General features: G+C 41.2%; 1 protein-coding gene and 1 pseudogene across 5 annotated transcripts in view; one reads left to right on the forward strand and one right to left on the reverse strand.

Annotated features, from left to right (window-relative positions):
• Positions 1 to 20,346, reverse strand: part of Atp13a4 (ATPase 13A4) — a 125,116-nt gene that overhangs the window by 88,502 nt on the left and 16,268 nt on the right. The window lies entirely within an intron of this gene.
• LOC143268180 (uncharacterized) lies at positions 46 to 1,203 on the forward strand (annotated as a pseudogene).

Below are 20,346 nucleotides of genomic sequence, written 5' to 3' on the forward strand. Positions count from 1 at the left end.
GACAATATCTCAGTCTTCCTGTAAGAATCCCAAGGCTCAACCCCCATGAGTGGAGGGTACCTCATGGGGAGAAAAAGGCCATATCAGAGCCTAGTGCCATTTGAAGATGTCATCATGTGTTTCTCTGGAGAAGAATGGAAACACCTTACTATGACCCAGACCCTGTATGCCGAGGTGACGATGGAAAACATCGCACTAACTAGTTCTATGTGTTATCAGTGTGCAGTGGAAGATGAGGAAATTCCTTGTGAACAAGTGTCAGAGAAGCCCCGTATGTGTGGAGAACCCGACGAGGTAACAGACTCCACTGACTTTCAGCACCGTGGATCCCCCAACAAGTGTGCAAAACCTGTAAGCATCATCAACCTTCCCACCCAGCCCACCCATGGACATCATGGAGGACACAGAAGTCCTTCAAATGCAATAACTCTGAGACGAGCTTCCAGAAAGCCTTCACTCCCCTCAGCCACCTGATAACTCACTCTAACAGGAGACATTTCATTTGTGGAACAGGCAAAAATGCCCCCAAGGAGAACTTAACCTCAGTCAGTCATCAAAAAAATTCACCATGGAGTCACAGCTCATCTGTGTAATGAGTGTGGGAAGGCGCCCAGTTATCTCTATCAACTGAAGCAGCACCAAAAGGTGTACACAGGAATAGAATCTTTTCAGGTGCAGTGAATGTGGGAAAACCTTCCACCACAAAGATGTTACTTTGCACCAGAGGATCCACACTGGAGAAAGGCCTTACAAATGCAGAAGTATGGGAAAGCCTTTGTGCCGTCTGCCTTCATTTGGCACTGTTCAAGTTAGAGAAAGATCCTGTGAGTGCAAGGAATATGGAGAGTGTTTTAAAGACAGCGGCATCAGCATCCTTCACCAAACAGTACATACTGGAGAGAGGCTTTTTGAGTGCCAGCAGCATGGGAAAACCTATGTGCGCCGCTCTGGCCTGTATCAGCACATGAAAGCTCATACTCGTGAGCAGCCCCATGAGGTGCAACCTGTGTGAGAAAACCTTCACCATCAGATCCTATCACAATCAGTACCAGTAGTTTCACATGAAAAGAGAGGTCCCACAAGTGCATAGAATGTGGGAAAGCCTTCAAACATAATTCTACCCTCATTCGACACAAAAACATTTATACTGGAGGAAAAAGGCCTACACGGCCAGGCCACATCAGAAGGCCTTTAGCCACTTAAGGCCTTTGGAGGGTGTGACTGAGAGGAGCCAAGCTTTGTACATTCCAGCACCCACTCAGAAAAAAAATTGCTCATGTATGCCACATGTGTGGGAAGCTCTTCAGAGCCACAGTGCTTTCTGTTGGCAGAGTTATCACTACCAGTTTCTGTCACACAAGCCACGCTATTTCTACTACTTGGTGGGTCCCGTGTGTGCATCCGTCACTGCAGTGTGCTCAGAGAAGTTGATCTCATGTCCCCCTCCCTCCTCAAATAGAAGAGAATCATGAATGATGGTTCTTATAACAAACACTTTCCCTTTGCTGGTTTGGACTTGACCCAGGTCTGGTGAGGTTAAGTTAGTTCTCTCTCTCTGTCTCTCTTGACCCCGATCTGGTGAGGTCAAGTTCTCGTTCTCTCTCTCTCTCTCTCTCTCTCTCTCTCTCTCTCTCTCTCTCTCTCTCTCTCTCTCTCTCTCCCTATAAAAGATCTTCCTGGATTGCTTACTCTTTTTCATAGATAGTATTGATTCTACGCATGGTGTTTTTCATGCTTGGGAGGACATTTGTATTGTTCTAGAGTGTGTAGTAATAGAGGCCTTATTGTTTAATTCATATTTCAAGACAACAACAACAACAAACAAAACAGAATCTCGGGGCTGCCAGTGATGTAACAGATGGGGAGTCTTGCCTTCTCCTGCACTGCTGGCCACCCAGTAACTTCTCCTTCTCTCCTTTGTGTAGTCAGAATCAAACTGGACAAAACTACACTAAACCCAGTCTGTTGCTCTAGCTATTCAGCTCTCCCGGGGCTGTTCCATGATGCCCAACTCTATGCTTTATTCAAGCAGGTTTCCTGGGTTCAGCCTTGTCTTTGCAACTGTTTTTGTTTTTTCAACCCCTGCCCTTTCCCTCAGGAAAAATTAAAACATAAATAAGTAATCTTTAAAGGTCCTATTGGGAACCAGGAGATGAGGCAGCGCACTCTAACAATCCTAGCAACCAGGAAGCTGAGGCAGGAAGATCATGAATTTCAAGCCAACCTGGTCTTTTTGTTGCTGTTGTTTTGCTTTGAGACAGGGTTTCTCTGTGTGGCCCTGGCTGTCCTGGATCTCGCTCTGCAGACCAGGCTGGCCTTGAACTCACAGAGATCCACCTGCCTATGCTTCCCAAGTGCCACCACCTCCCGGCCCAACCTGGGCTTTATATTGAGGCCCTGTCTCAAAAGAAGAGGCGGGGGTGTCAGGAACAGCCAGTTGGCTTAGCCCAGAAAGGTACCTGCCACCAAGGCTGACAGCCTGAGTTTAATCCCCAGGACTCATGTGGTAGAAGGAGAGAAACTTCTGCAAGCTGTCCTCTGACCTCTACACGTGTCATGTATGGTATATATGGGTGTACCCGTATACCCACCCCACCCCAACCCCCCCACACACACACAAAGTAAATATGTGTAATCTAAATTTAAAAAACAAAAAACAAAAAGGACTCTTCAAAAGCAAGTTCCTCCATGACCCTTCCTGAGTCAGAATTAATCAGAAGTCAAAACTAAACACATTGCCTACAATGGAACGTCAGAATCAGCATAATTCATTACATAGCCAGCTGTGACTCAGAACTCTAGGAATTCCCTTTCCTTGTCTCCTCCTCCTTCCCCAGACATCTAATTAGCCCAAGGTCTATTGACTGTCTTCTAGGTGTTTCTCAAGTTGATTTCCTTTGCTCCCCTGCTGATACTCCCACCTTGGCTCAAGGAGTCTGCTTCCAGGTTCACCCCTGCATCCAAGGCAGTCCTCATCTGAGGTTGCTCACACTGCTCCACCATGTTCTTCCTCAATCATAAATCTGATTTCAGTGCCTCCCGAGAGTCCTAACTTGCCTAAGTCTATCAGCCTGTGTGAGGTGTTTGACTTTAAGCGTTATGCCTGTAAAACTTGAGCAAACAAGTGCGGTTAACCACACACTTCAAACCCCTCAATCACTTTACAGTACAGGAAAGGTTCTGATTTATCTTCCCCCATTATCTTTCCAGTCTCATCACTCTGTTCTCCCCATCCTGCCCCACCACACTCAGAAGCACATTGTGCAGCAGCTTCAAGCTACATTCAGTTCTCTGAACAGAAGGCGTTCTGTTCCTTTACCTCTCAATATCTTTGGACACAGTGTCTCCTTGGCTTCCAATGTCCTTTTCCCTCTGGGGCTTGTTACATGCCTGTTCAACCTTCCATTCAAATGGCACTTTTTTCACTGAAGCCATCCAGATGTTGGATGCAGCTTCCTGTGTCCTGACGGTACTTGCTTTCTGCTACCACAGCAGGAGGGCCCCTACCCCGTCCTCTACTGGATTTGGAACCAGACTTCTCTTGACATATCTAATACAAAGCCCTGGGATTTGTACATGACAGGCGTTTGATACATGAGGAAGGAGAGACAAGGGAAGCCGGAAAAGGAAAGGGAGAGAGACTGGGAAAGAAATGTATGGACAGTATTTACCTAGACCCCTCCAGCTACTGTGAGGTTTAACCTTGACTGTCAACTCGATTGGATGGAAAGTGCCTAGAAGATGCGCTCCTCTGGGTATGTCTTAAGCGGATTAACTAAGGAAGAAAGACTTCGCTTGAATATGGGCGGCACCATCCCATAGGCTGAGGCCCAAACGAAAACAAACAGGGGAAACAGAAAAATCAAACAGCACAGACATTCTCTGGTCGCCATGATGAGCCAAATCAAATCCACCCACCCCACTCCAGTTGTTCTGCACAAGTATTTTGTGTTACGGAGTTCAGAGTCTGACCAGTGCACGTCCTGTGTAGATCTTGTGGAGCTTTGTGAGTTGACACATGGTAATTGTACATACCCATGAGGCACACTGTGAAATTTGATTCATGTACACAATGTGTAATAACCAGATCAGGCCAATTAACATATCCATCACCTCAGATACTCATTTCTCTGTGCTGGAAGCACTCGGAATTCTCTATTCTAGTTATTTTGAAATGCATAACAAATTACTGCTAACCACAGTGACCCTGGTACACTATAAAACACTGGCACTCATTCCTCTTTTTTCCTGTGTTGACTAACTGTTCTCTATCCCCTACCACCACCATATCCTTCCAAACCTCAAGTACGTGCTGTTGTACTTTCTATTTCCAAATTAAAATTTTAGCTTACATATATATATAAGCAAAAATATGGTATTTATCCTTGTGTGCATGGCTTATTTAACATAATGATTTCATTTCTACCAATGGTGTCATAAATAACAGAATTTCATACGTCTGTGGCTTAATCACATTATTTTATGTATGTATGACACATTATCACTTGATGGTCATTTCTTAACTATTGTGAATGCTGGTGCAATGAACATGGAAGTGTAGTCAAATCTTTGATATACTCGTTTCATATTTTTGGGTATCATATAATATTTCTATTTTAATATTTCAAGGACCCTCTACATGTTTTCTGCAGCATTTGGAGAAGTTTGCGCTGGAATATGTTTGAATTAGTTGAAAAAGCATGCATGTTCCTCCTGTTACAATGTCGTTTTCTTGAGACAGAATCAGACGTTCTCTATTTGAAGCCTCTTCAGCATCCAGGCTGCAGGGAGCTGATATGTTTTTTCAGTCAGTATGGTTTGGGCATTGCATAAAGCTGAGAAAAGATGAAGGGCATGAGGCATGAAAGTTTTACTGGATGCACAAATGCCATCCAAATGTGTCGAGTCCCAGCCTCACTTGGGGTGATGGCTGTTCATAACACAGGAATGCAAAGAGTCAGAACCTCCCACCCAAACTAGGTGCTGGACACTGTCAAAATAACTTTCCACAGCTAGATAATGAATTCCCTGCCCTCGATGAAAAAGATCCCTCGTTCAGTGGTCATTCAGCTCCTATCTCCAAACCATAACTATATCTATGGGTCTAAAGTTAGGACTTCTAACCACACGCCCAAGAATCACATGAGCACTTACTAAAATACACACTCCTGGGCTGTCACCCTGAATGTCCTAAGGCCAGAGAACAAGGCATTTCCAGCTCATTGTTAAAGCCATTTCTTCTCATGGTGGCATTTAAGGTTGCTGATGGGAGCACAAAGGGGCATGCTTTCATTTGAACAGGTCATGTTTCATCTCCCCGATGGTTCCTTTGAAAATGAAATAATATGTTTTACATAAAAAGCTAACATAACACCCAAGGTTGGGTAAGTGCTCATGCTTACTTTCTAATATCATTCTTATACTCTAATCCGTTATGGATAAGAACCTATCTTTTAAGTTTGGTTTGATTGCTGGGTTCTTATTATTTGTCTGTTTCTTGTTTTATTTGTCTTGAGACCACAGTATAGGCTTGCCTAGAACTGGATACATCCCATGCTGTTGCCAAATTCCCAGTCCTTCTGCCTCCACCTCCTAAGTACTGGAATTATGGACACATGCCACCACCCCCAACAGAACATACCTTTTTCCTCCTTGTATTCAGAATGGTATTAAGAACCTGTTATACAGGATATTCAAGCTGGAACAGGGACAGAGTGGGAGAGCAAGGAAAGAGATACCACGATAGGTGGAGACATCATGGGAACAGAGAGAAACAGGGTACTAGAGAAGTTCCCAGGAAACACAGGAATGACCCCACCTTAGACTGCTAGCAACAGTGGAGAGGATGCCTGAACTGACTTACTTCAGTAATCAGATTGGTGAATACCCTGTTATCATAGAGCCTCCATCCAGTAACTGATAGAAGCAGATGCAGAGATCGACAGCCAAGCACCAGGCCGAGCTCCAGGAGTCTAATCAATGAGAGAGAGGAGTGATTCTATGAGCAAGAGTTATTGAGACCATGATGGGGAAATATTCAGAGATAGCCAGCCAAACTATTGAAAATTCCTGAACTGTGGACCAATAGCTGAGGAGCCCCCATGGAATTGGACTAGGTCCTCTGCATAGGTGAGACAGTTATTTAGCTTGAACTGTTTAGGGGGCCACCTGGCAGTGGGATCAGGATCTGTCCCTGGTGCCTGAGCAGGCTTTTTGGAGCCCAGTGCCTATAGTGGGACACCTTGCGCAGCCTTAGTGCAGGGAGAGGGGCTTGAACCTGCCTCAGCTGAGTGTACCAGGCTCTGCTGACTCCCCATGGGAGGCCTTGCCTTGGAGGAGGTGGAAATGGGGGGTGGGTTGGGGGAAGGCTGGGGGCAGGAGGAGAGGGGGATCTGTGGTTGATATGTAAAAATGAATAAAAAATTTAACAATAAAAAAGGAAAATGGGGATTTTTTTTAAAAAGTACCTATTATAGAAACTTATAAATGACAGGCCTTCACCAAACTTGAATGGTTTGTAAACATGAGGTTCTATTTTTAACCTATTAAACTGGACAAGAAAAATCTTTAATAAGTGCTGAACACTGACGACAAAGATAATTATCTTAGTTACTTTTCTGTCACTGTGAGGAGACACCATGACCAAAGCAACTTGTAAAAGAAAGCATTTGATTGGGGGGCTTGCTTCCAGGTTCAGAGAGTGAGTCCATTATCATCATGGGGAGAGCATGGCGACAGGCAGGCAGGCATGGCACTTGAGCAACAGCTAAGAGCTAGCCAGCCCTTGAACCACAAGCCCAAGACAGAGAGAGAGAGACTGGGCCAGGCCTTAGCTTTAGAAACTTCAAAGCCCCCAGTGACACACCTTCTCCAACAAGGCCACATCTCCTCATCATTCCCAAAACAGTCCCACCAACTAGGGACCAAATACTCAAACCTATGAGCCTATGGGGGCCATTCTCATTCAAGCCAGCCCAACCTTATGCAAAGCTGGCTGGATCCCTCACTAAGAGGCACTGACTCCTGGCAAGCAGCAGGCAAATTTATAACAGCCTTAAAAGTATTCATAATTTACAGTGCTATGATACAGTTATTATTTACAGGCATCTGTGTCTTCAGGGATGATCTGAAACAAAGTGGTACAATTCTATAAATATTTTAAAGGTAAGGGTGAAGCATGCACACATACAAGGAAGAATTTCACTTCACAACCCTTGCAAAAGAAAGTTGAACAAATCTGCACAATGCAGAATGTTATTCGATTATTAAATTCATGTGTAATAAATTTTAGTGGCCTAAGGAAATAATTATAGTGTGTTAGAATGAACAAAGTTTGAGTTCAATGATACAGAAAAAATGTTTATGTGGGGAAAAAAAGCTTAAAGAAAATGTGAGCAAATGTTTAAAATACCAGAATCAAGAAAGACATTAGCTATCAAATAATCTTTTATGTGCCTTAATAAAACATAAATAAAAATAAAATGTTTTCAGTAAAGGGAAATTTTTCATGAAATTGGTAATTCTGGAAGTGTGGAGTAGCTTGTGTTTCCCTGTTCCTCCCACCAAGATCAACCAGAAACCCTGGACGTTTCGTAGAAAACAACCATAAGAAGACTGATGGACGGAAGCAGATTCACGGAGGACCTCAGGAGTTAAGGGACTAATTACACAGTAATGTCTTAAGCTTTCGCTTCTGCTTCTCACACCCCACACTGGAGGTGACGAAGCACTTCTCCCTCCCACTGCTCAGGTGCGGCCCACAGACATACATACCAGCAAAATGCTCATACATGTGAGATAAATATGAATATACCTACAAAAAATTAGAGTTATCTTAGGTAAACATTAGTCAAAAGTAGATTTTAAAAAAGGCTATGATTTGAGACAATAACACTTTCCACCACAAAAAAATTACCAGAAACTGACGGGTGATGGTGGTGCACGCCTTTAATCCCAGCACTCAGGAGGCAGAGCCAGGCGGATCTCTGTGAGTTAGAGGCCAGCCTGGTCTACAGAGCAAGATCCAGGACAGGAGGCACCAAAACTACACAGAAACCCTGTCTCGGGGGGAAAAAAAGCAGAAACTAAGAAGAATGTTATAAAAAGACAATAGGGATTGCCACCAAGAATATATGGCAAACTCATCCCCACAGGCCCATAAGGAGTGGTACTATTAGGAGGTGTGGCCTTGTTGGTGTAGGTGAGGCCTTGTTGGAGGAAGTGTATCACTGAGGATAAGCTTTGGGGTCTCAGATGCTCAAGCCAGGCCTAGTGTCTCACTCTCCTCCTGCTCTCTACCAATCTGGATGTAGAGCTCTCGACTACCTTTCAGCACCATGTCTGCCTGCATGCTGATGCGCTTCCTGCCATGACAATAATGGACCAAACCTTTGAACTGTAAGCCAGCCCCCAAATAAATGCTTCCTTTTATCAGAGTTGCCTCCATCACGGTGTCTCTTCACAGCAATAGAAACCCTAACTAAGACAGTGTGTATGCACTGAACAGAGCTGAAAAAAAAAGAAAGAAAACACTTAGATACAAAAGGAGGCATGAAAGATCAATCATTGTAGTTGAAGACTTTAACACCCCTTTCTCAATATTTCATAAAAACAAGGACAGAGATCGGTGTTGCCATCAGCCTTCATTTAAAAAGAAATCATTCTTGCAGTGGTCAGCAGTTAATACTGCCCGGGAATTGTACAGTTGATCAAAGTACAGAGAATACATGACTGTAAAGTGCTCAGTGTTAAACAGGACGTCTATATCTCCCCTCTGTGACGTGGAGAACATCGCAGAAGTAGGGGCAGAAGGAATGCAAGCAGCAGAGGCTGGAGGAGAGGACTAAAACTCTCTTCTGCACGGGACCCATCCCACTCAGGAAACCACCCAGCTATAGTCACCTGCACGAGCCTGGACCCTGTCACCCTTTCATCTTGCATGGGCAAGAGGCTTGTGAGATCCCACCCCTCACTGAGGGGCTTTGAGCAGTGGATGGCTGCAGGGAGAGGAGAGGAAGTGTCCCTTTCTTCAATGATGTAGATGCTGATACAATGGCCGCATTCCAGTAAACGACTCCAATTCATGCTCGTGCGGGCAACCTTACTTCAATCCAGTGGGGGGGGGGGAAGTCACCAAAATAGGAGACATCTTGCTACTAATGGCTTCAATGGAAGGGGAGAGGTGATAGGTTAAAGTAATGGTGGGTGAACATTCAGTATGTACATGTATGAAGTTATCAAAGAATTCTTTAGAAGGAGCACCATCAATGTTCTTGAATCATCTATAGATTCTTGACTCTAAGAGAACAACATTCTTTTTTAACATTTTTGGAACATATATCAAGATAGACCATCCTACAAACCATTTAAAAAAAAACTTGACAAATTTAAAAGAATGTAATTCATATTAGTTGTTTTCCAATCATTACAGAATAAAATTGGAAAGTAGTAACAGAAATAAAAGGAAGAAATCTTGACATAGTGGGAACCTGGCCTACACACTCCTAAATAATTCAAGTCAATGGAAAATCTAAAGAAGTTTTTAAAAGACATGGAATTAAAGGAAGATGAAAGAAATGTCCCCAAATCTGTGGGACACGGCTCAAGCAGTGCAGGAGTTGGATTTACAGCAGTGACTGTACATCTTAGAGAAGACGAGATTCCCAGTACAGCGATCTAAGTTCCCACCTCAAAAGCCTGGCAAAAAAAGAGCTGAACAAGCCAAGCAAGCGGAACAAACGCAGCAGTAATGATAGGAACAGAAATCCATGAGACAGAAAACACAAACGTCAATAAGACAAACAGCCTCTTCTTTAAAAAGAGCAATGAAATTGGAAAACCACTAGAAAGACAAAGGAAGACCAAAAAGAGAAAAAGCAAGAAAGGGAAGGAAAGAACTGCTAGTATCAAAGGAATGTAAATGAATAGAAGCATGAAGGCTTGTTACACACGTGGGTTTGATGACTCGGGCAGGAGTCAGACAATCAGATGACATGGACCAGGTCCCTGAAACACGTACGCTGCTGCAACTTAATAGAAAACAAAAAATCTGAGTAGCTCTGTTACTGTTAAGAAAACTCACATTGTAGTATTTAAATTACTGGTTTCACTAATTCTGCCAAACACTTAAAGAACTACTAACATCATCTCTTCCAGAAGCATCAGCATGAAACCTCTCTCAACTGAATGGACAGAGCTGACAACAGAGAGGAGAAAACGTGACCCATAAAACAATACTCCTCAGGAACATTGATTTGTTTAATAGAACATTATTATTTACTGTATTTAACAAAACACTAGCAGATAGAGTTCGGTATCAGTAATAGAACTATACATTACAACTAAAGAGGATTTAGTCCAAAGGGGGCATCTTCAATATGTAAAATAAAATCAATCCATGTTGGCTTAATACACCAACATGTTAACAGGCTAAGGAAGAAAAATCTCATTATCCTATCAATCAATATTTTTTAAAATAGCAAAAATGCATATCCATTGATAAGCAACATTCTTAGAAAAATAAGAACAAAATAGAATCTTTTCTATTTGACAGGGAACATCTTTTAAACAATAATGTAATAAATGTGTTTGATGTTAGAGGATGGAATGTTGCTGTGTAAAATCAGAAACAAGACAGCTATGTCTACTCTCTCCTGTGATAACCCAACTTTGTGCTGGAATTTATAGCTAAACAAGAAAGAGAAATGAAAGACATACAGAAATCAAATGTCCCTATTTTCACATGATAAGTTCTAGGGAAAAAAATCTACCAAAACAAACTTCTAAAATTTTAAAGTGAATTCACAGAATACACAACAAACACATACAAATAATCATCTTTCCATATTCTGAGAGTGAATATGAGAACACTGGAATTAAAAATTCAGAACTATGTACAATCACTCAAACAAGAGTTAATCTAAAAAAACACGTATGCTTGTTTGTGGAATACTTCCAATGCTAATGAAAAGAATCCGAGATCTGAATAAAGTGAAGGGTCTGTCATACTTGTCTTTGAAAACTCAGAGTTGATTTTAATTAAAGTAAGTGATTAAAGTAAGTAATTAAATAAAGATTATAATTATTTCCAAATAGATATATAGATTTAATGCAATGCTTATCAAAATTGCAGGAATATTTCCTAAATATAAACAAGAAAATTCTAAAATTCAGAAACATAAAACTATCATAGAGAAAATGATTTTGAAAAAAATAAAGATGAAATGATAGCAATCCATCCACTTGACTTTAAGGACTATTAATTAGCTGCCATAATTAAGACTTCATAACCTTGGTGTGCAGATCAATGGAACAGAGTAGAAAACTGAGGAATTGACCTATACACACATATACCGTTGACTTCTGACACATATACAAAAGCAATTCCATGGAGGAAAAATAGCTTTTCAACAATGGGGGCTCAAAAAGTTGGACATTTATGCCAGAGAAGGGGGGGATATAAACCTCGGCCTAATTCTCACACCTCACACCAACAGTGACTCATAATAGGTCACTCACACTTCAGTATAAAACATAAAGCTTTAAGGAAAACGGATAAAATCAAGACTAGGGGTAAGGAAAGACTTCTTAGAATCATTTTATCTTCAAAGGATATGCAGAACACTTGAGATGAAGAGACATTTCATACTGTGGGCTTCCCTCATTCTCATTGAAAACAACTTGGGGCACAAAGGGTTTATTTGGCTTAGACTTCTAGGTCACTGACCATTATTGAAGGAAGGGAGGACGGGAACTCAACCGGAACCTAAAGCAGACACTACAGTGGAAGCCGCTTGCTGACTCACTTCATAGACTCATACTTAGCTTGCTTTCTTATACAGTCCAGGACCTCCTGACTCAGGGTGGGGGTGCTTCCAATAGTGGGCTGGGCTTCCCCACACCAGTGAACAGTCGAGAAAGTCCCTCACAGACATGCTCACAGACCAAATATCTGAAGGCTCAATTGAGACTCTTTTTCAGGTGATTCTAGGCTGTGTCAAGTTGATAATCAGTTCTAACTATGACACTGGATTTATGAAAATTAAAACCTTATTTCTTTGTGAAAGAGTCTGCAGAGAAGAGGAAAAGAAATAGAGAAAAACATCTGCAAACTACACCTGGAAACAACAAACAGAGGTTCTTCGATGAATGAACAGTTACTAAACCATGGCACCATGCAATACTATTTAGCAATCAAAAGGGGAAAACTTGACATAACCAACATAAATGTACCTCTGGAGAAGCTTATTTCAAAAACCCATTTCAGTGTATGTAACAATAATAATCACAGAAGAGGCTATCAACTTGATGGTGATGGGAAGGGGTTCAGGGAGGGTATCTGGAAAGGGCTGGGGAGAGGAAGCAGGGGAGTGATGTAATTCTATTTCAATTTAAAACATACTGAAAATAAAACAAAAATGAAAGCTCCTTTCCAAATTTATGTAACTGTATGGTTATATTTATATAACATTGTTGGAGTGATAAAGCTACAGAAACAGAGAATGTGTTAGTTGTCACAGCTTACGGAAAGGATACAGAAGGGAAGCAAGTGGGTGTGGCTATGAAAAGACAACACTAATGACCTTTAGAAGGATCGAGTTCTCACTATCCTAAATATATAATTGAATGACAGTTTTGTTGACCGTTAACAATGAGAAAACCTAGATACCGGGTATTTAAGATCACCCTGCATTATTTCTTACAGCTGAATGTGAATGTCTTAGTGCCTTTACAAACAAAAGAGAACAAAATGAAAGACTTGAACTAGTCTATCTTTTGAGTGACCTTTCTTTCTAGAATTCCATACATAGGGTTAAGGTTCTGTAGGCCTTTGGCCACAGATGATAGTACTATTTCCAGTAAATGAAGCTCTGGGCATCTTCAAAATGAAGGAGAGGTGGAATAACCCTCTCAGCTCCCGTAGATATATAACTGTTTAGAAGCAAGAAGAACAGAGAACAGGAAGAGGAAGTTTTTTGCTCAACATGGACCCTTCAATACACCCCAGGTCAGGTCCTTCCTGCTCTCTGCTAAACAACACCTATGGATGAAAACACTTGAATGATTCTAATCAATGGCAATAAAGAAAAAATAAAATAATGAAAATATAATGATGATCAGTTTCAAACGAAAATATAATAAACATGGGTCGACAAGCATTTTTGTCTAATAGCAATAAGAAAATGTTTTCAGGTAAGCATCAACATCGCACAGCTACAATCCCTGTGGCCTACAACAATGACTTGTCTGAAAGATGCGGTGTGCAACAACGTAACCAACCACTTTGGGGGAGGGCAGTGATTTCAGACCCATTCCATGAGATGGAACCCATACCTGACACTGCAAGAACCTGAGACTACACGGGTCATTAGCCCTAAGGAAAACCTACTACTATTATTCTGTTAAATAAACATATAAAAAAGAGACTCCTGATGACATTTTGCTACACCCATAGATGAGAGCAACACTCAACCCTCATCAGAGAAGCTTCGTCTTGCAGTAAATGGTATTTAACACAGAGACTAATGTAGCTAGAGTTTTCCTGCTTTGCCCACAGTCAGGACAAATCTTTGTCACCCGCCAGTCGCACAGCGGCTCAGACCAAACCAAGTAAACACAGAGACTTATTTTTTTTACAAACTGTATGGCCATGGCAGTCTTCTTGCTAACTGTTCTTATATCTTAAATTAATCCATTTCTACAAAGCTATACCCTGCCTTGTGGCTTACCGGCATTTTCACATGCTGCTTGTCCTGGTGGGCAACTGGCAGTGACTCCTGCCTTCCTGTTCTTTTATCTCTCCTCTCTGTTAGTCCCACCTATACTTCCTGCCTAGCCATGGCCAATCAGGTTTTATTTATTGACCAATCAGAACAATTTGACATACAGACCACCACCACCACCACCCCCAGCACAGCCAAGTGCAGACCACCTCAGACACCTGCACTCAGGCCTGTGGTCCTAATCATCCTCTATGCAGACCTGTTGGGTAAAGCCACAAGGAACCCAAGAACGGGCTCCCACAGGACATACAGAACATCCCACAGCAGACTAATGACTAGAAATGTGCAGAAAGGGAGAGACTTTTAGAGCTCAGCCCCAAATGGGATGTCTTCATCGAACCCCTCCCCTCAAGGCTCAGGGAGCTATGCAGAAGAGGAGAAGAAAAATTGTAAGAGCCAGAGATGGTGAATGAGTCCAAGGAAACGTTGTCTTCCAGACACAAGGCTGACACATACATGAACTCACAGGGACTGTGACGGAACACACTATACCCATACAGGTGCAAACCAGACAAAAGACCACAAGCAAGAAGGCCGAGTGGACACAAAATTCCAGTCCTTATTAAGAACGATTTGCAATTGATACCTGCTGGGAAAGGGAAAGTCAGGTTTTGCCACTTTGTTTATCAATCACACTCCAGGAAAAAGTCCAGTGCCTAAGAGAAGCTAGACAACACAAAACAGACTCCATGCTTTTTATGCATGTTTGTTTTGTCCTTTGTCTTATTGTGGGTTTTGCTTGTTTGCTTGCTTTGATTTGGGGTGGGTGAGAAAGAGAGAGAACTTGAAGTTAGATGAATAGGAAGATATGGAGAATCAGGGTGGGAAAATTATTCTCAAAACGCATTATATGAAGAAAATTAAATAACGTTTTTAAGATTTAAAAAAATAAAATACGTTCAGTTCTGTGGGCCATACGGTCTTCCTCCCACCTACTCATTTCTGCAAAATAGACAGAGGCAATGTCAACAGGGCAAGGTGGTTGTTCTCCAATAAAGATTTACTTGCAAGAACAATTTGGGTAATATTTTACCCACAGGCACTAGTTTGTAAGCATTAACCATAGAGAACAACAAAAACATTTATTATTTCCACATGCAGTGATAGTAAGAGAATTATGAATATCTAACAGAATTGTTGAAATTTGAAAATAAAGACTCATATGAAGATGCTTAACTAGTAGTGGCACACACATATAATTTCACCCTTGGAGAGACTGAGACTACTGGATACCAAGTTCAAGACCAGCCTGGGCTACAAAATGAGTGACAGGTCAGCTTGGACTACATAGTGCGGTCCTGTCTTAACCCCACCCCTTGACAAAATGCTTAATAATGAACATTGAATTTGGTAAGTAGTCAGTACGATGATGATGATGATGATGATGATGATGATGATGATGATGATGACAGTGATACGAACAACAATAAGGCCACAATCAGACTGCTCTGTCACCGGGTAGCATCACTGGTCTCTGGACTCCTTTTCTACAATGACTTTAGGGATAGGAAGTGGTAATTATCCCTACCTCACCCTTCCTGGCTGATGCCCAGGAATCCCAGGATCCCTGTGGATATTAAAAGGAGAATGACACCAAGAGATGGAAACTTCCTTACGTCATCAAGCATAATGGCTTTCGAAGACCTTCTGATGTCAAAGACCCATCTCACATGAAGAGCAGCTGGAGAAATGAGTATGGTAGGGTTGACAAAGAGCTGTCTGGAGGCGTGAGGACAGGGACCAGCTAGGAAGAATTCTGGGAGGTGTGGGTTTGTGACCATGAGGAAGAAAGAAGTATACTTTGGATAGGTGGCCACAGAAGGCAAAAGAAGATGAACTAATGGATTGACATTAGCGGAACCATATTTAATCTAACACAATGAAGAGGCTGTGGGTTTGTTCTGGTGTTTTGTAGGTTGGTCTTAGAAAGAAATGGTTTGCTTTTCAGCAAATTTACTTCCCTGTGAGCATTTAGGCACACATGGGATGGTAAAAGTAAGCAGTGAGAAAGTGTCAGATAGGCCTTGAAGGGGCTCCTGACCTAGAACTCTGCAAACCTGTGAACTAGACGGAAAGCAATCCAATGACCTAGTTCTCTAAATTCTGATCCTTCCTTGTTGACATTGGGGTTTATGTGCTTTGTCGGTTGCACTGCTGTGACGAAAGTCATTTAAATAGGGAAGTGCTTATCTTGGCTCACAGTTTGAGATTACAATCCACATGGCCTGGGAGGGAATGGAGGAAGACGCATGATGCTGCTGAGTTGCAAAAAGTCTGGTCAGGAAACAGAGAGAAAATGCTGGTGCTCAGCTCACTTTCTCCCTTTTATGCAGTCTGGGACCTCAGTCCATGGAAGGGAACCCACTCACATTTAGGGTAGGTTTTCTCCCCTCAGTTAACCTCACTTAGAAAACCCCTTATGGACATACTTCTGTTATCATCATGGTTCTGAATCCCATCAGGTTGATCATCAAAATTGATTGTCACATGTCCTGTGTTCACATGAATTTAGAATGTACCTGAAACCAGTTATATCCACCAAACATTCAGTATTTCTCTCAAAAGTATCTACTGTATACTGGGCAGTTGTCAGGGACTTTCCAAGCACTGGATATACAGCAGTAAACAGTTGAACAATAAATCATTAAAATTAATTTTTAAAGTGTATCCTTGTGATAATTAGATATCACACCACTTATGTACATGTTCTTTTTCTGTTTTTAATTGACTAATGCAGTTATTCATGGACACCATGAAAGCAATTTTTAACACATCATTAGCATGCAAAGTTTAAATTTTTCCTGCACTAAGATTATAGGTAAAAAATTTAGAATGAAGACGATTGAATTTTCCCCCTCACACATTAGAAAGCAGCACACCAGAGACTATGAAAGAATAAATATTGCAGCTGTGGCCACAGGGGATTGTATTTCATGCCAAGGTAATTTGAAGGAATTGTAGCTTTTTTGTTTATTCCTCTTTGGATAGAAACAGTGGCTAGGGGTGGGGGGTGGGGGTTACACATGAGAAATGCAAAGACCTCCAGGTGGCTGCTGGAGCCCCATTCACCCATCCAACAGGGTCTGCTGCTGTAGCAATCCTTAATGAGCATGATGCCTTTTGCTCAAAAGATCCTTAAGTCAAGAGAAACTTCAATTCTCTGTCCCACAGTCCCTCTTCATACTTCTCTAGACAGGTGAACAGCAAACACAGAATTTCTGAGGAATGAAACCTTCTCCAGTCACGTCAGTTGAGCCTCTAATGATGAGAAGAGATCTTCTTTCATCTCAGGCTCTATTCTTGTTAGGGGAATTAAAAGCTTAGCAGTCTACAAATGCAGATCTCAACAAGGTGAGGTATTCAACAACTAAAAACTGCTCTCTGTTAGAGCTTCCATGAGACACAGACAAGACTTGTATCTAGAGATGTTTACTGTAGTTTCTCATCGTGATAGATAGACACCATCTGTGTGTACAACAAAGGGCAATTATTAAAGACTGTTATGCAGCTATTAAATAATGTCTATTTAGGATTTTAATCTGGTGAGAAGAATATGTGTATGAGTGTTAAATGGAGAAAAACAATGTAAAATTATGCACTATGATTACAAATTCAATTTCAAAAACACTCACAGGAAAATATACCGAACAAAAGAGAAGAAGACTGAGTCCATACATCAAACAGAATACTAATGGGATTTGCCTTGGATAATGGCATCCTGTGATTCTTCTTATATTAAAATTTCCTGTATTTTACACATTAATCATCAAACACATCTCAATTTTAAAGTCAGAGAAATATTTTCTGCAAGCTTCTTTTTTTACCTGCTGATAGAAATCCAAATTAGTGGGGGGGGGGGGAACCTGTGGCAAAGAAAATAAACCACCCTGGGGAACATGACCATTTAGGTCCTTGTTTATAAAATAGGGTCTTGCTCAGTAGTCCAGGCTGGACTTGAACACACTGTGATCCTCCTGTCTCAGCCCACCAAGTACCTGACCATTCGAAACCATATTTATTCAGTTTGGTTTACCTGTTGTTTATTGTCTAACAGGCAATTTCATGTTTACTAATTTGTATTTCCATTAGACTGCTCAACCGCAGAAAACAGTATCCACTACCTCCGTTTTCTCATGGCAGACCCCATGCTCACTATCTTCAGCTAAAGTGCTCCGTGTCGGATGGACTAGTCTAACTCACTCCGAGAATAGGCATGCGACTCCGGTATGGCTTTCTCCAGGCCACAGTACTGAGTGTGAAGAGATGAAGAGCAAAAGTGCATCAGATCCCTTGACAAGGAATGAGTGTTTGAGTAAGACTGGAAAGAGGACATCTCTTTTTCCTACTGGATTGATACTGGGATATACAACAGTTCTCAGAGAACCCCCTGAGGAGTGAGAGAATAAACCAGTATGGTAGGTCTATCCATTAAGAAAACAGAAAGCCAGCATGGGATGACACCTTCTCTGCTCCAGGGTTAATATGTGCCTGAAAATGGTACTACATGTGGACCTTCTGACTGAGCTAACAAACTTTGTTTTGCCTGAAAGAGTGTTTCTTCAAGCTTTTCAAAGCCGCCCCACACACACGCACACACACACACACACAAAACCCTAAGTATAAAAAGTATACTAAAAGCTAGACATTTAACCATGGAGTAAAGCTAAAGAGCTGGAAACAGAAGTCATCTTAGAGCCTGAACTTATGCAGACCTTGTGCATGCTGCCGAGGCCACTATGAGTTCACATGTTATAACTGCCCTATCATATCCAGAAAACACTATTTCAGTGGAGTCATCTACCACCTCTGTCTCCTAACTTCTCTCAGCCTTTTCTTTACCAATGATCCCTGAGCCTTGAGAACAAGGACTGTGATATTGAAGTCCCATTTAGGGTTGAACAGTTCACAGTCTCTTATCCTCTGCATATTGGCCAGTGGTGGGTCTCTGAGTTAATCATCATCTACTAACAAAAAGGAGCTCCTCTGATAAGGGTTGAAAGATGCGCTAAATAATGGGTATCGCGAAAGTCATTAAGAGTCAATTTAATACTATATTCATTTAACAGAACAATCGTAATAAGTTCTTCCCTAAGGGTCATAACCTATCTAACCAGTCTCTTGGTCCCTGATAACAGTGCCCAGCATGGGTTACATCTTATGGAGCAGACAGTAAATATAGTTAGAAAGTGTGGTTACTCCCATAGCAATTATACCACTATTATACAAGTGGTCAGGTTTAGCCAGGTCTTTCCTTATTGAGTTTCACAGGATTCACAGCTGGGTGATATTGATTACTTTTCTCCTCCAGTAATGTGCATAGCCCCTTCCAGCTCTATGAAAGCTAGCCAGTAGGGATGAAACAACCCAGTCAGTACCAGCTTGATTTTTCCATGTTCTATGACTTGAGTATATGGTGTATTTAACAATAGGGTCTTACCATCAAGTTCTGGAGAAAAATCAAGAGTAATTAATTCCCTGGAAATCTAATAAAATTCTGTACTGAATCCAACAGGACCCAAGATTGTTTTAGTTGGGAGATTTTTAATTGCTGCTTCTATCTCAGAGGTTATTACGGGTCTATTTAGACTATTAACTATATCATGTGTATGTCAAAAATCATCTACTTAGTTTAGATTTTCCAATGTGGTGGAATACAGATTTTTTAAATATCTTTATGAGACTGAATTTTTTTCAGGTTTGTTGTAATATCTCCCTTTTCCTATCTAATTTTGTTAATGGGACCCTCTTTTTCTTTTGGTTGATTTAGCTAAAGGTTTGTCGGCCATTTAATCTTTTCAAAGAACCAATTCTTCATTTCTGTGATTATTTGTAGTTTTAATTTCTTTCATTAAGTTCATTTTGATTATCTCGTCCTGTCTACCTTCTGGAGGTGCTGTTTATTCTTGGCTTTCTAAAACATTCAGATGTTTTATTAATTTGAGAACTCTCAACATTTTTCTGTAGGCACTTAGTGCTATAAACTGTCTCCTTGGGGCTGCCTTCAATATGTCCTACAGATTTGGGCATATTGTGTTTTTATTTTCACTAATCTCTAGGAATTGTTAAATCTCTTTTGTGATTTCATTCTTGACCAAATTGTTACTCATTGGTGTGTTGTTTGTTTCCATGAGTTTGTGTAGCTTCTGTACTTTCTATTGCTGTTGGCAGCCTGCTTTATTCCACTGCGGTCAGGGAGAACACATGTTACTTCCACTGTCTTATATTTATTGAGATTTTCTTTGTGCCCTAATATGTTGTCAAGTTCAGAGAAAATCTTATGGCTTCTGAGAAAAATTTATATTAGTTGGCATTTAGATGGACTATTTTATAGATCATTGTTAAGTCCATTTTATTTATGATGCCATTTAACTCCAATGTTTTTCTGTTGAGTTTTTGTCTGGATAATCTGTCTATTGGTGACAGTGGGACACTGATATCACCTACTATTAATGTGTTGAAGTTAATCTGTGTTTTCAGGTTAAATATTCCTTGTTTTATGAAATTGGATCACCCTATGTTTGGGAGACTTTTAGAATTGCAGTGTCCTCTTGGCAGATTTTTCCTT

Source organism: Peromyscus maniculatus, chromosome 12 (assembly GCF_049852395.1).
Source record: "Peromyscus maniculatus bairdii isolate BWxNUB_F1_BW_parent chromosome 12, HU_Pman_BW_mat_3.1, whole genome shotgun sequence".
Lineage (NCBI taxonomy): Eukaryota > Metazoa > Chordata > Mammalia > Rodentia > Cricetidae > Peromyscus > Peromyscus maniculatus.